The sequence below is a fragment of the Macrosteles quadrilineatus genome, unplaced genomic scaffold, assembly GCF_028750875.1.
Source record: "Macrosteles quadrilineatus isolate MER2022 unplaced genomic scaffold, UCM_ALF_1.0 Scaffold_1__1_contigs__length_201487025, whole genome shotgun sequence".
Taxonomy (NCBI): Eukaryota; Metazoa; Arthropoda; class Insecta; order Hemiptera; family Cicadellidae; genus Macrosteles; species Macrosteles quadrilineatus.
In genome coordinates, this window is record NW_026542594.1 from 145914339 (window position 1) to 145929328 (window position 14990).

A 14990-nucleotide genomic window follows, 5' to 3' on the forward strand; every position below is an offset into this window, starting at 1 on the left:
CCTATTATTTATATCCGCACAAATGTTGCCTTCTCTTAAAACTGTAGGTAAAAATGATTATGAAGCACGAATCGATACATATTTTCGATACGTGCAATTGTTTACAATCGAAATTTAGAACTGAGTTGACAACAGCTGATATTTACTCCATAGAAGCTAAAAAACGATGTTTACTCCCTAAAGAGTAAAATTGCTACTTTAGACCCGCAACGCATGCATTAAAAACGACTGTTTTTACTGCAGTATGAAAAAAAAACAATATAATATGAACTCTTGATGACTCCGCTCAATTTTGTGGATGCCTCTGCGAACGCGACCTAGTATTATTTATTAAGCCTATAAACTCATTTATACGTAGTCCGGAGGCTATCAGAATGAACAATAGGATTGTCTTATATACTGTATACTTTTACAATTATGATATTATGATCTTATGATACAATTATAACAACAAATATATAATTCTGAGCAATGTACAGATAAAACTATAATCTTATTTATAAAGATTATTTATAGCAGATGTCTCGACATGTAAAGTAACTTCCTAACCCCAAGGAGTATCATGGTGCTTAATGTTTAACGCAAACGGAAGGACGGAGGGAACTAAACGTTAACCTCGTTTGCTTTCCCCTTGTCTTGATATTGAATTAGGCTGCATTTGCCCAAGAAGGCTTCAATGCAGGGAAGAATGTAATATAATAATAAACTGCCATCTCAGTGCATCTATTTTTTATCCATTAGCTGCATAATTTATTTACACATAAAAACGTTTTATTTTACTTAAGAAAAGGTAATTTTGTTATTTAGTTGACGTTTATTATATATTCGTATTCTGTGGGTAATTTATTTTAACAGAACCAAAGAAATTAAAAATATATTTGGTTTGGCAGAAAATTGTTACTACCAACTACAAACGACTTTTTAAAAATCAGATTCTGCATAAGTAGCAAAAAGAGAAAATGTATATTTGGTCTTTTGGGTTTTGAGGTTAGGGAATCAATTTACCTGAAAAATACAGAAAATATATACGTCTAATAACACTTGCAATAATATATTTACACTTATACTGTTGACTTACAAGACGGTAAATGCATGTAAAAGTTGGTAAGTGGAATCAATTTAATCTTTTTACTCTTTAAATTGAAATTGAAATTGAATTGTACGGATACATGTATAACACATATGCCTATTATATTTTTATACAAATTATTAAATCACCTAATTAATTCAAACCACCAAAAATGGTAATATGGCAGACAAGATATATACGTACGAAAAATAACTAAACAAATAAAATTGTAATACAATTCTTGAAGGCTACGGTTGTTTGCATGGTTTAAATAACGGCAGTTGTTAAGTTGGTGCCGTTTGGAACAATGGCAAGTCAATCGTAAGATTAGCTCCAGATGTGGTTTTGTTTGTTCAGCTGATATCGTGTGTTAACGATGAAACCAAACGTCAATCACGGTCTGAGCTCCCGTTCTAGGCGAGCGTAAAATGTGAGATCATACAAGCAGTTGAATTATATCGTAACAATAAATAAATATATGGATTAGTATAACGATTAAAAATAAATCTTATTATTTTTAAGAACGTAAACTTAAAGCGTTATTTGATATATTTCCTACAAAATTTAGAAAAAACACATAACTTTTTAGAATATAAGACTTAATTTACATTACGTAAACGAAAATATTTGTAAGACATATATGATAAATATGAATAAAGAGTAAACACGCATTTGTTCTGCTTATGCATTTAGTTTACATGTATAAACTATAAAGAACAAAATCATACCATATAAAATTAAACATCATTTTAGGATGCCTGAGACTTGAACCATGCATTCTAAACACATCACCCGAACAAAGTCACATAGCCTCATTTACCTACAAAAACGTATATTAAATCATACACTCTCCACACACTCAGATCAAACATACACTACGTCTGAACGGCTGCCTGTCAAAGCACAGTCCTCGAGGTCCAGCCCAGCGAAAGTGCAAAATAATATAATCTAAGGATTTAAGTAGGGTGACCTTCTAAATTTAATTTAATTTAATTTCTTACACATTTTGCCATCTAGGCCTACAATAACTTATATCTTTTTTCTCTTTCAAATAATTGTTGGGATAACTTATAACATGAATTATTGCATACTAATAATAAATATACCTAAAGTAAGAATATTTTGAAAGTGTTACCCTCATTTTCGAAAAACTTGCTTTATTTTCAATCAGACTAAATTATTTAGTTATAAATCAAATGGTAACCATTAATATTATATTGTGCAGTAAGTAACATGGAAGTACTTTACATGTCCGGTTATTTTGTTGATACTTGCAACACAATAAATACTACCAGTCTTAGATTACATTATCCAGCCAATGCTATTTTCAATCTGTTACATTTTGTATGTATTTAACTGTTACATGCAATTTTATTTGTTAGTAATATTAATTGTATTTAAAGGAAATAGGCTATATTAATCGAATTGCTGGGCCAACATTTTTATTCCAAAAGCCATAGATAATTGAAATATTCCAAAAAAATAATGTTCGAGATTAAAACATCCATCTTATAAATTGGCGGAAATCAATAATTCATTTAACTGAAATGCGTTTGCAATGAGTACTTTAGTACAATTAACAGTAATGGAGACATCTAAGCGAGTGTAATAGTTCATTACCAAAGACCATTACATTATACTAACAGCCTTTAACACGTTACAAGTAAATGAATCATGCCGATCGAGTCATAAAATCGTCTTTAACCTTTAATAAAATATAGTAAAAATTGTATGTTCTGTAAAGATCAAGGATTAAATGTTATTTTTTTTATTTTAATATTAATGAATTATATGTTGAATTAATGAGTAAATATGTTGAATTTTGAAAGTAAAACAAATAAAGGAGGATTAAATCAGTTATCTGTGATATACCCATTGTATTTAAAAATTTTATTTGGATTTTAATACATCTATTATATTTAATATTTTGACCCACTTTTGGCAATTCAATAATTTTCAATTGGGTAATACCGGAAGTGGGTTTGTAGCTTAGTATCAAACTTAGGCCTAGTTGTTAAATGATTTCTCTTCGTCACACCTTAAACCATTGTGGACAAACTAAATACTCACTTTGAAAATTCAATATCACCATACAACGGCTGTACGTGTACGTGACAAAAATAGCGGAAAAAGTCAGAAACGAAAGGTGCATTCTGTACCGAGGTAAAATAAATATTCAGGTTTTATTATTGAAATGACCAAAACAAAATTATATTATTTAATCATTGGTAAGACAGAATAAGAAGTAGAGTACAGTATTTTACTGTGTAGGTTCGTACTTCTAGATAATAAGAAATTCAAGTTTGGTCAGTTAGTTTTACTAGAAATTGTGGTCTGGGAACAAGTGGTTGCTATAGATATTGTAAGTAGAATTTAATATTGTTTCATAATAAGATTTCAGAGAATTATTGTATATCGAACTTATAGAAATAATTTTTGGATGGTTATGTAAAGTGAAGTCAATTTTCCAATTATTTTTAATGTATTATAACAAGAGTGGTAAACTAGCAAAGTTCAGACAAACCTGTATAGTTTTGTTCTTAAATAGCACATTTTCAAAAAGAATTGTAAGGTTTATTAGAATTTTTTGGGAATCGTATTTATCGCCTTTATTTGGTGTTTTCAGATAGAAATCAACCACTTCTGCTAGTTCTAGTACCTTCTACGTCTTCAAGTACCTTTTGGGACTTTTTCCAGTTATAGTCAATTCAAGTAACTTTTGGAACTTTTACCAGTTCAGACCACTTGAACCAGTATCTCAGAGTTAAAGTAAGATCTTTCTAATTTTATTATTTTGTAACATAGTACGGCATTTTAAATAAGTAAGAGTATTTAATTTGTGAAGGAGAGTTTTGTATATTTTTTGGGAAATCTGAAGAATATACCTATGTATTTTGGCCTATTTTGTTTTCTTAATTCATCTCACATCTACTACCAGCTTAAATTGTATTTATTCTAAATTAAAGTATACTACTGTATCTAATTGGCAATCATGGTAGGGGTATAATTGTTGGCTAGAGCATAGCTGTCGTTATTATTCACCGAAGGTCTCCTATGTTCATTAGCTGATATTTACATCCCATACATTCTATTGTTTGGTTTTAATTTTTCTAACAATATATCAATAATAACGCAGGTGAAAATGATAATGAATCTATTTATCTTTTTAATACCGACCTGTTAGTCCTACCTGTAATCCTACCTAAATAGGTAATTGAAGATTGTAAGATGAAAATTCCGAAATTCAAACATGTTCAACCTCAAGTAACTTTATTTATAACCTAACTCTGTTCAAGTAAACAATGTTTATACAAGTTTGTTGCTTGCATAGCAGAACTCTCATTGTCCCATAACACACGTCTCAGAAATCAACTGACATCTCACAACAGCAAATTTAGGTTATTCCATTACGTCAAACTTGGATGTTGTTATTGTTCCACCACAATTTATGAATTCTGAAATGGAAAAAAAATAATGAGAAAATCCATGGAAAGAATTTGAATTGAAAATACTCGCTTTCTATGGCTTTATCTTTCCCACACTATTAAAGGCAAATCAAAAATTGAAAAGTAAAATTCGGATTTAACACCTTTTTTCATCTGTTACTTTTTTTACTGGCTTTCACATCCTCTGATTATTTCTGAGGGCGTCTCCAACCAGTGTTGCATTTTAAAATTCTTTTAAGTCGACGTTCCTTGTCGCTTCTCAGTACACATCTGATTCTTCGAAACTTAATTTCTTCAAATACCTCCTATATCAAATAGCTAATGAGTAGCTTAGTGATAATGCGATTCATATTACTAACTTTCACACTACGCAGTGCTACACACAATCTAGTTTGAAGATTCCCCAATGAGTTTGCTTTGCTCCCCTTCACAACTGCATGGATGGTAACAGAGCTGTGATGGGGTGATGTTGGCCAAGTGTCTGACACATTTAACACTGGAACTTTGCCCGACCAGTTATGTGTCGGAACTTCCATACATTGTTCAGTAGTTTAAATTTTTAAGAGATTTACAATTAAATAAATATTCAAGTTCTTACAATGCTAGTTAATTTAAAATAGTAAGCTAACAAACCGTGTAACCCATGCAATTAACGATTTAGAGTCTTGCAAGACTAGACAACTACAACTTGTGTTTTCTTGATTACCTTTATCAATATCTTCATAATTATATTTAATTACGTACAATATTATCGATATTTTTGACAATGTGTCGACTTGATGTTGATGGCAGGTTTTCAATTGATATTTCATACCTAACACAAAAAGGTAATATAATAAATTAACAGTTTATAAAGTTGTTTAAAAAACTATACATTATAATATGACTTGTAAACTTCAACGAGCTGCATTACTATCTTTTTAGAGTACCTCTTGTTAAAATATTTGAAACTTTTCGTAATATGAAAATAATAACGAAGAAAATATTTAAGTATATTTTCATTCTTAAATTTTGATTCGTATCAAGCCCATACTTTTTTTATTTTTGATAACAAACAAGATATGGCAAACTCCTGCTGAAAAGACAATAATAATAAACAATGTCAAAAAAAGGTGGTCGACAGCCTAGGCAATGTACTACTAAAGTAATTCAAAGAAGCTATTTAATAAACATTTTATCAGAGACTTACTTAGTAATAAATGAGTTTGAATTGCAAACTATAAGTACACGTGAAATCCCCTGAAACACCGATGGGTATTGAAATAGTGACAGTTTATTTAACAATCTAAACAATATATTCCATACAACTGTATGAAATAGATGCAGTTCCTGTCGCCACAGATCTAGACTGGAATGTTGCCATCTGTTTATGGCCAGCCTAGTTTATGATTGTGATTTATTTTTGTTGCAAACCTTTTGGCTCCGCATTTAATTTTAGGTATAAGTATAAAAAAAGCCATAAACTTTTAGTTTAAATTAAGTTTATTTTTTTAAAGTGCTGCTAGGTAGATTTTTTACTATCCTGGAAAATAAAGTAAAACTCTCTTTTGTGCATTCGTAGTAATATATGCCTACCGATTAGAATAGTGTTGACTATCCTATGAACTATATAGAATGAGTTATGAGTTTTGAGATATGAACTATATGAGTTAAATATATTAACTTAAATTTTAGAACCATAGATGATTATTAGTATATTATTTTACTATATTTATATATCGTATAGGTGAACCCAATTTGCAAGGGTTTATTGTGGTAGTAAACTTAAGTATTTCATCAATTTCCATAAATATTTTCTGTATGTAGTTTCATACGTTAAACTTTGAAGTATCAAATTTCAATGTTTTCAATACTCAATGAGTTAAACACTGTCGGTTATAATTGACTTACCTCGCTCAATGTTCTCTGGATTGATTCGTTGTTATTCAGCATGTCAATAGGACCAATGATTGCTCGTGTTACTGCTCTATGGTTATAGCAAGAACTAATTTCCTACTTGCGAAGTTTCCAATCAATATGCAATTTACTCCACCAGTATCAAGACTAACATAGAATTGTTTCGTATTTATAGATGAAGTATGTGACAAATGCAAACAATTAGCTTTTGTAACTCTTTGTATAAAGTTTGAGTACATAAGAATTGTTGATTTTTGAGCTCACTTTATAATTATCGATATACTTATTTAGAGACAACTACACACATTACATATGTTATGCTAAACATGAATGCAGGTCAAGTTTAGAATAAAGTAGATGATCAGTGTAGCACTGACTATATCAGCGATTTATTCAGCCGGGATCATTATTAGTCGATCCGGAAACCTTTTAATTACAATAAGATTTTCATATATGACCGATTAATTATCAGGCGATCAATATTTTTACTAAGGTACAATTAAATTAATGGTGAAGAAATCTTTATTGCAATATTAAAATTCACCCTGGATTAATAGCAAGTTTAAAAGCGTTTGCCTTCAATGAAAATAATTATCAAAATTCACGATGTAGGCTGCGTTGCCATTATATAATTATTTTACGATAACACGTCGTATATAACATAAGTTGAGTCGTTATGGCTTTGGCACTTAGGAGAGTCATCAGTTTTGGTAAATTGTTCGGGGCGGTTAAAATGTCCATGGAGAAAACTAAGAATAATTGTAGGCCTACTATATGATTAAAAAGCAATCTAATAATTATAACACTACATAAAATATCGAATGGTTCCTTGTAAGAAAATAAATTTCAAAAGTTATATTTTTTTTCTATATATTTCAAACCTAGCACAGTACTGTTTCAGTACATCCCAAGATAGACTGTAGATCAGTTGTTAATTTGTAAAAACCTTTTTCCTTAAATGGGAGTTTTTACGCGTTATAAGGTATTTACCTACGACCGTTTTTTAAACTAGCCGTTTCAATTCAGTTCTTAGAATTTGAAATGATTCACTTTAAAGTTTTGCTTGCTTACTTTATAGTATTGTTCTGTTACTGTTTGTTGTACAAGGTTACACCAATGAAGTTTTAGAACTGAGAGAAAAAAAATAAAATTATTGTGATACTTGGAATGTCAACTAGACCAAATTTAATTTATTAAACAATGAGTGAGTGGTTGGGATAACAGGTCGTTGCATCAGTTGCAATGAGAGGTTACACACGAAAACACAAATTCACTTAGAACTTATGAGTAGTGGTTTTAGTAATTAAAAAACTTTCGTAAGTAATGTACGCATTTCGTGTAGTTAGCCTTTACAACACTCTTAGAAGTTTTAAGGCCCTTACTTTAAATTTTCTACTCGTGTCGTAAAGACTATCTTTACGTGATCATTGCGTAAACTACTATTACGATTGTAGTATATAAATGTTTGTAACTCAAAAATTTTAACAACCCATAATCACAACAAAAGACATTACTTCTATTTCTCTTACACACTTTAATCATCATTAAATAGGACTGGGTTATAAATTTAAAAACTATAAAAATCATGCTATTCAGATTCACAAAAGATTACTTTGTATTTTATAAATTACGTCATTACATGTTTAATAAACAATTCGCTATTGTCTCTTAATGTTATTTGTTGGTGTATCTGTCTTTGCAAAAATTACCAATTCAACGTATTATTTTTATAGGCCTACGTTATGCGTTATTCACACTTTTATGTAATTTTTTTTTTAAACAAATTAATGAATATTCATACAAATATAAACAACGCATTTAGTTCCAATCTCCTTCACGTCAAATTTATTTTTACCTAACAGTTAATTACAGTAATTACAGTTACAGTTAATTAGTTTCATGATTAAACCTTAAAGTGTTGAAAAAAAAACTATTGACAGATAAACCCAACTACAAAACATAGGACAATTAAATCATACAACGGTATTTTAAAAGCGGCCGACTAGATGACATCCTGCTGATGCACCGGTTGACTGCATTGCAATTATCAGGGAAGAATATTGTTATTTGCATACATTACCATTAAGTCACGAGCCAAACAATAATAGTTTTGACTCGTATTCTTTCTCTTTTTGGTTTACAATAATATTGTATGATCTATGCATTTATTTAAGCTACAGAAATCATAAATCGCTTGTATATATTTATTTATCACTTTTAAGTTTGATTTAGTAGTTTGAGTTAGTAGTTTGAATTTCCATTAGGACAGTGGAGATATTTAGTTGTGAAACTATGTTTTGTAAAGTAAGATTTAAATTTTTCTTGATTTAAATAATCATTTTGTATTGTACAAGGCATCTTCTGTATATAAATATCTGGTTTGTAGCCATTTAGTACTTCCTCAATAGCAAAGTAAAGTAAAAAAAATATATTGTAGCAATATTTTTAACGTTTTATTTTCAAACAAAAAGTTAAGCGAATTTCCCCTATGAGGAAATATTATATTACGTTACTAGTCCTGGAAATAGGCGTTCACCGGGTGAGTGTGGTAGTTCCCGTGCGAGACGAAGTCGAGTGCGGGGGGGGGGGGGGTACCATACGAGTCAGGTAAACACATTTTGGACCGTTTTGGACGAGTGCCGTACGATATTTTACGCTATAAGCAAACTTAACAATAACAATCTGTCCAATGCACATATCCTTATATTCCCGAAGACTAAAGGACATAAATGACTAGAAGATCTAAGAGAGGTTAAGATTTGTTTATAACCACTCATTGTATTATAACAAAAAGTATTAATTCTACTAATGTTCGGGTTTATTAGATTGTTGTATACTTATAACAATTATCTTAGCATAGTTAAACGCTTGAAGTTGTATTTCTAAAATGAACAGTTTGATAAATCCTACCTGATTACGCCTGATCATTGAACAGTAAACATTTTATTTCAAAATATAAATTTATGGTCGGACCTATATTTACTTGATCTTAAACAACAATACTCTGTAGAGTGACTAGAACTAGATATTAGGCCTACCATAGGTATAAAGTGACAAACGCCACTACAATAGCCACATTAACCCCAGAACTTTAACATAAACATTTATATATAACAAGGTTAAAATCCTATATTTATTATTGTGTTGTTTGAAATAATGCCACAATATCAAGGCATTCACATTTATGGTTAATGTTAAACGCCAGCGGAAGGATGGAGTGATCTAAAATGTTAGATAAAAATAAGGATAAGAAAGATAGACCCTTAAACTTGGAGAATTTTCCGTTAAAGTTGCGGTATGTTATCCCTCTCTTCAAACTCACTACGAGGTGTCATTGTGTAGCTCATCGCTTCTTCAAGAAACTATACGTTGGACCGCACCTTCAGAGCAGAGCGTGTCATGGTGTAAGTTATAGCTTGAACTTAGAAAACTAAACCTAGAAAAATGTAACGCAAATTTATCCATAGTAAGGTAATTTAGCATGCAGTAGTTTACTCATGTATTGCAATAACTTGAGTTTTGAATAAAACTCAGAATGTGTTTTGCACCAACTAATCTCTTTCGGACTATACTGGTACGTTCCCAAATAGACATGTTCAACATACTCTAGTTTCAACAGCACGTATCAGATTGTCTTATGGAGCTTGCTCTCCACTACCGTGCTATTTATACGGTCTAATAATACAATATAGATTGTCATACAGGAAGACCCTCTATACAGTATAGTAACGGTGTACGATAATTCTTGAGTAGTGATAATAGTCTTGAGCTGATTTGTCAGACTTTGCTATTTGGAACAAACCAAATACAATATCTATCTCTGAGGTCAACACTGGTCATATATCTTAAACCTGGGAACTTTACTGCCTTTAGATGAACACACAGATCACTTGCTTATTGAGAAGTACAGTTGAGATTAAAAAAATAAGAATTAACTGAAAGTCTACAAGTAAATTTTTATACCACAGGCTTTATAAAACAAGACTCGTTTAACGTAAACATTATTTTCAAATAAAACAGATAACGTACAAGACATATTTGACACTGTAAAACTTTCAAATATCCATTCCTTGAACAACGCGCTCTCCTGTGTGAAGGATATATCCGGGTAAAGATCACACAGCTCGAGTGCTGCACACACAATCTTGTATGAAGATTCCCCAATGAGTTATTGCTTTGCTCCACTTCACAACTGCATGGATGGCAACAGAGCTGTGATGGGGTGATGTCGGCCAAGTGTCTGACACATTTAACACTGGAAGTCTGCCCAACTAGTTATGTTATTGACTTATGTACATTATTTTAGTTTATAATACACGGTAAAAATATTTTTCCTTATAATATGAAACACAACTCTTGAACCAAGTGATTAAAAAAAAAATATTAGTTACAGATCTTTAGAAACCTATGATAGCTACTCAAATTATCTTCTTGTAGCATACTGGATCGTTATGTTTATATATGTGTTATTATTTCAACTTACTTTAGTGTATGATAATATAACACAATAAATAAAAAAGGTTTGTGCACACTAGGCCCTAATAGTGTAGGGTAGTAAAATGATACGAAATAAAAAATTATCTTTTTATACTGGTGTTCCCAATGGTAATAGGCATCAGCCTACGTTCCATTCTAGATTATTATAATGAACATATTTTAAGTTCTTATACAAACGTAAAGCAAATGTGTGTAACACTATTTAGAACAAAATACATCGTTTGTTTTCTCAGCAAAAATCACTTTAATTATTTTAAACCAGTTCGTAATATGAATAATGTAATCAACATGTTATTTGATGGTAAATATATATTTTTAACATGACACTGCAATGTCAATCTATCTCTGATTACATTCCACAGTTAACACCCAGTTCGCGGCCAGTGCACGTAACAGGAATAAGGGAAACCCTAGGATTTGCATATAAAGTGGGTTGCCAATTTTTGCTCCAGTGGGAAAGAGTTAAACCTATTGCCAGAAAAAAATAGATAACTAAAATCGTTTCAATTTGTTTTGTATGCTTCATTAGACATGCATTTGTATTGTAAAATTTAATGTTGAATAAATATTGTTAAATATATAAAGGGTTATTTCAAAACAAATAATTATTGATTTTGAAATCCTCATACACATTTAAATATAAAAATGTATAACACATAATATAGTATAATAACATAGTATAATACACTAATAAAACATTGATGTAATGTATGAGATTCTACTCATGTTTTATTGTAAAAGTAAAAACTGTCATCTATGACGAAAATTCAAGCGTATTATTTGTAAACGCTATTCTTTACTGTTTAGTTAGACATAGGTAACGTTTCTGGTATTTATAGAAACAATAGTCTGACTATAATAATTTTAAACAACTTACAACATGTGACCTGTGACTCATTTATTAATTGCCGGTATTGATAACTTGACTAGAGGTATATTCACGCAAAACTGTTGTAAAGAGCGTCCCAGGATCACGCAAGGGTTGACTAATATAGCTGAAAGAGTGTATGTTATTTGTCTTTTTTATAAGCAAAAATTAAAAAGTAAATTTGCTTATTAACATGCAAACAAGTATGTAAGTAAGTAGTAAATTTAGGAACTAATCGAACTGTTATAAGTATTGAAAAGTTCAGTATTATTCATATAAGAGAATGAATATATACACACTTTTTTGTAGTATTCAATGTAATGAAACAAGTGATAAAACATATAAAAAAACAAGATTAGGAAAATACTGTTACGAAATATAGTGGTTTATCCCTGTACTGTATTATTTACAATACTATAATGGTTAGCTATTTGTATATTTAAAAAAATTCCAAAAATTTACTGTTAAAACAGTTAGTCAGAATCACCAAACTGACACAGATGCTCGATAGGAGGAAGAAATGGATTGGGTAATGTAACAAAAGGAATACATTTTAAATATAGGCTTCTTTCTAATTTTAATCTAAGATTTTCAATTGAAAGTGGAAAGGACCTAATTAGTTTAGTTGACCGTAAAATCTTCTTAATATTGTATTTTTCTTTACATTAGCATTAACGGTTACATGCAGACGACAGAAAGAGTTATTTAGTTATACTATCTAGTATACAGTATAACTGCGGTAATGAAAATGCACTGGCATAGTACAGACAATATACGGACGGGATTATTCGATCCATTTATCATTCTTTGCAAACATTGTTTCCCACATATCATATTATGATATGCCTGAAACCACTAAATTAGTTTTTTGAAAAAAAAAGTTACCATAGTTATACAATTACAAACTTATTCATGAATGTACTGCGGCCCTAAGGAGAGATAATTGGGTGAAAACTGGTTAAGAATTCTGTGGTGATATGATGTATTGATTGTAATTAAGTGAAATGTGTTGGTAATTGGCTGTTGTGGGTGCTAGGGCCTGGTGGACCCTAGCATGTTGCAATTAAGAACGTGCTATCCTCTACTACCATCTTAAAATGACAATTTAATTGGAAACGTTGTTGGGGAACCAGAGGGCGGAAATCTTTACCCAGACCAGAAGCAGGCCAAGTAATTTATAAGTAATTTCTTTGATTACTTATAATTTAACTAGAAACAGAACTGTAGCTAACCTTCCAAACTAAACTGCTAAAAAGTGTAAAATGGAAATGATGATAAAACAGGTCAATTTCGTTCCCTAACTCGTTACTGAACCAATTTGGACTCATAAGGCGATTCCTGTATGAATTAATACTTAAAGCTTCAACGTGGTGACTATTGCATGTCTAGGAATGATTACCTCGTTAAGCGAGGTAATCATATATATTGGAATTACAATTCTGCGAATGGGGCGAAAGCCTGCCGGCTTCCCCTTATATTGTTAATCTAGCCTGTCATCCTAATCTTAGCATTACTTAATAATTATAGACTTATCCTGCGAGGGCATGTCGAGCTGAGAACGATGATCAGAATATCCAACGAAGGCAACGAAGGCCGGCGACAGACAAGACGGAGGAAATATCCGTTCCGTAGCTCCTTGACCGTTTCTAGGAAAAAGGCAAGCGGCAGACCGAAAGGGGCGCGCTGATCAGAAGGGCAGGCGATTTTGTTGAGTGGCACTTTATAAAATAGTGGCGCTAAGCGTCACAGTACTGTAAAATACAAATGTTATGCATTTTTACGTAGGTATCTTTTATAAACATGTAAACCCGTGATCTGCTCTATATTATTATAAAGTAAACAATTGAGAAATTAATGTTTTATTTCTTAAATGAGCCTTTATGAAAATGTTTATTTCACATTGTTTCTGGCAGTAAGGTTATTGTACTTTTAATTTAAGTTTGAGATGAGAGAAAATTATTATTAATTTTTCCCCTAAACTACCGTCCCTATTAAAAAAGTTTCTATCCGATTGGGCTAATGGAATACATTTCAGTAAAATTTATAATATATCATACCTGATCATGTCGTCTCTCTCTTCTTTTTACATTCAAATTTAGTATTAAAATACCACTCACCTTTAAGCAAATTTAATTTTCATAATAGAACATTTGAAGGAAACAGATTCTGGTTATTCTTGTTGATAACATTTTGTAGTTTAGCCGATATTAACCACGAAATAAACGAACAAGACAAAAATATCTATTCCTCTTCTCACCTATAATATAAAGTTTAATATTATGCGTTGAAGTATAATTCAATGTAGAATATGATGGTGAAGATATTTATCATAAGCACCCCTTCCACCCCATGCTTACAGATGTGTCGGGGCTTGTGAGTTATTACATACCCTGGGTGTAAAATTGTCTTGACACTGCAGCATATTTAAGATATGAAAAAGTTGTTGACTCGTATTTTATAAAATTTTCTTTTAAGAATAGGGTATAGAAGACTATAATTAAATATAGATTAAACAAATAATTTTAAATTAAATTTTACTTCTTCCTTATTAAAACATACTTGTTAATCAGCAAGACTCGTTTTATTAGTTGTGGTACTACGCGTATTAGACAAGATTAAAAAAAATTGTACAATATATTGAATTCGTGAAAACTTTATGTCATAGAGTAGTGCAAATCACGTTCGGAGCGCTGAGAACGAAGTTATGCACTTAGTTCAGGGACAGCATTAGCTCTCTTTTAACTTGAACACAGTGGAAGGAGAAGTATTAAGGTTTTAGAGACAGCTCACTATTAAAAAATGTTAAGCCCTTTCAATTCATCAAGTGTTTTTAAACTTTAAACACGAATATACTTACTTATAAATATTGCTAAGCAAATTCACATAATGCAGTTACTTTTCTTCTTATTCAAACTGTTTAGAGCGTTTTTTTAGTGTCAAAGTTCTATGTTTAAACTGTCCGTAAAAATATGTATGTACTATGAATCTTAAGCCTGTGAAGGCAAGTCTGGAAGGTTTCCTGACATCGTTTTTAATTATCTTTAAACTAATATTCCTCTAATATTATCTTTAAGCAAATATTCCTGGTTTCACATCTATTATAATTTAACATATTTGATTGCTTAGATGAAAAAAGTAATTTTAACATCAACATTTCTGCAACTCTCTTAACTAACAGAATAACAATAACAAAAATCAAGTGTATATCTGGATA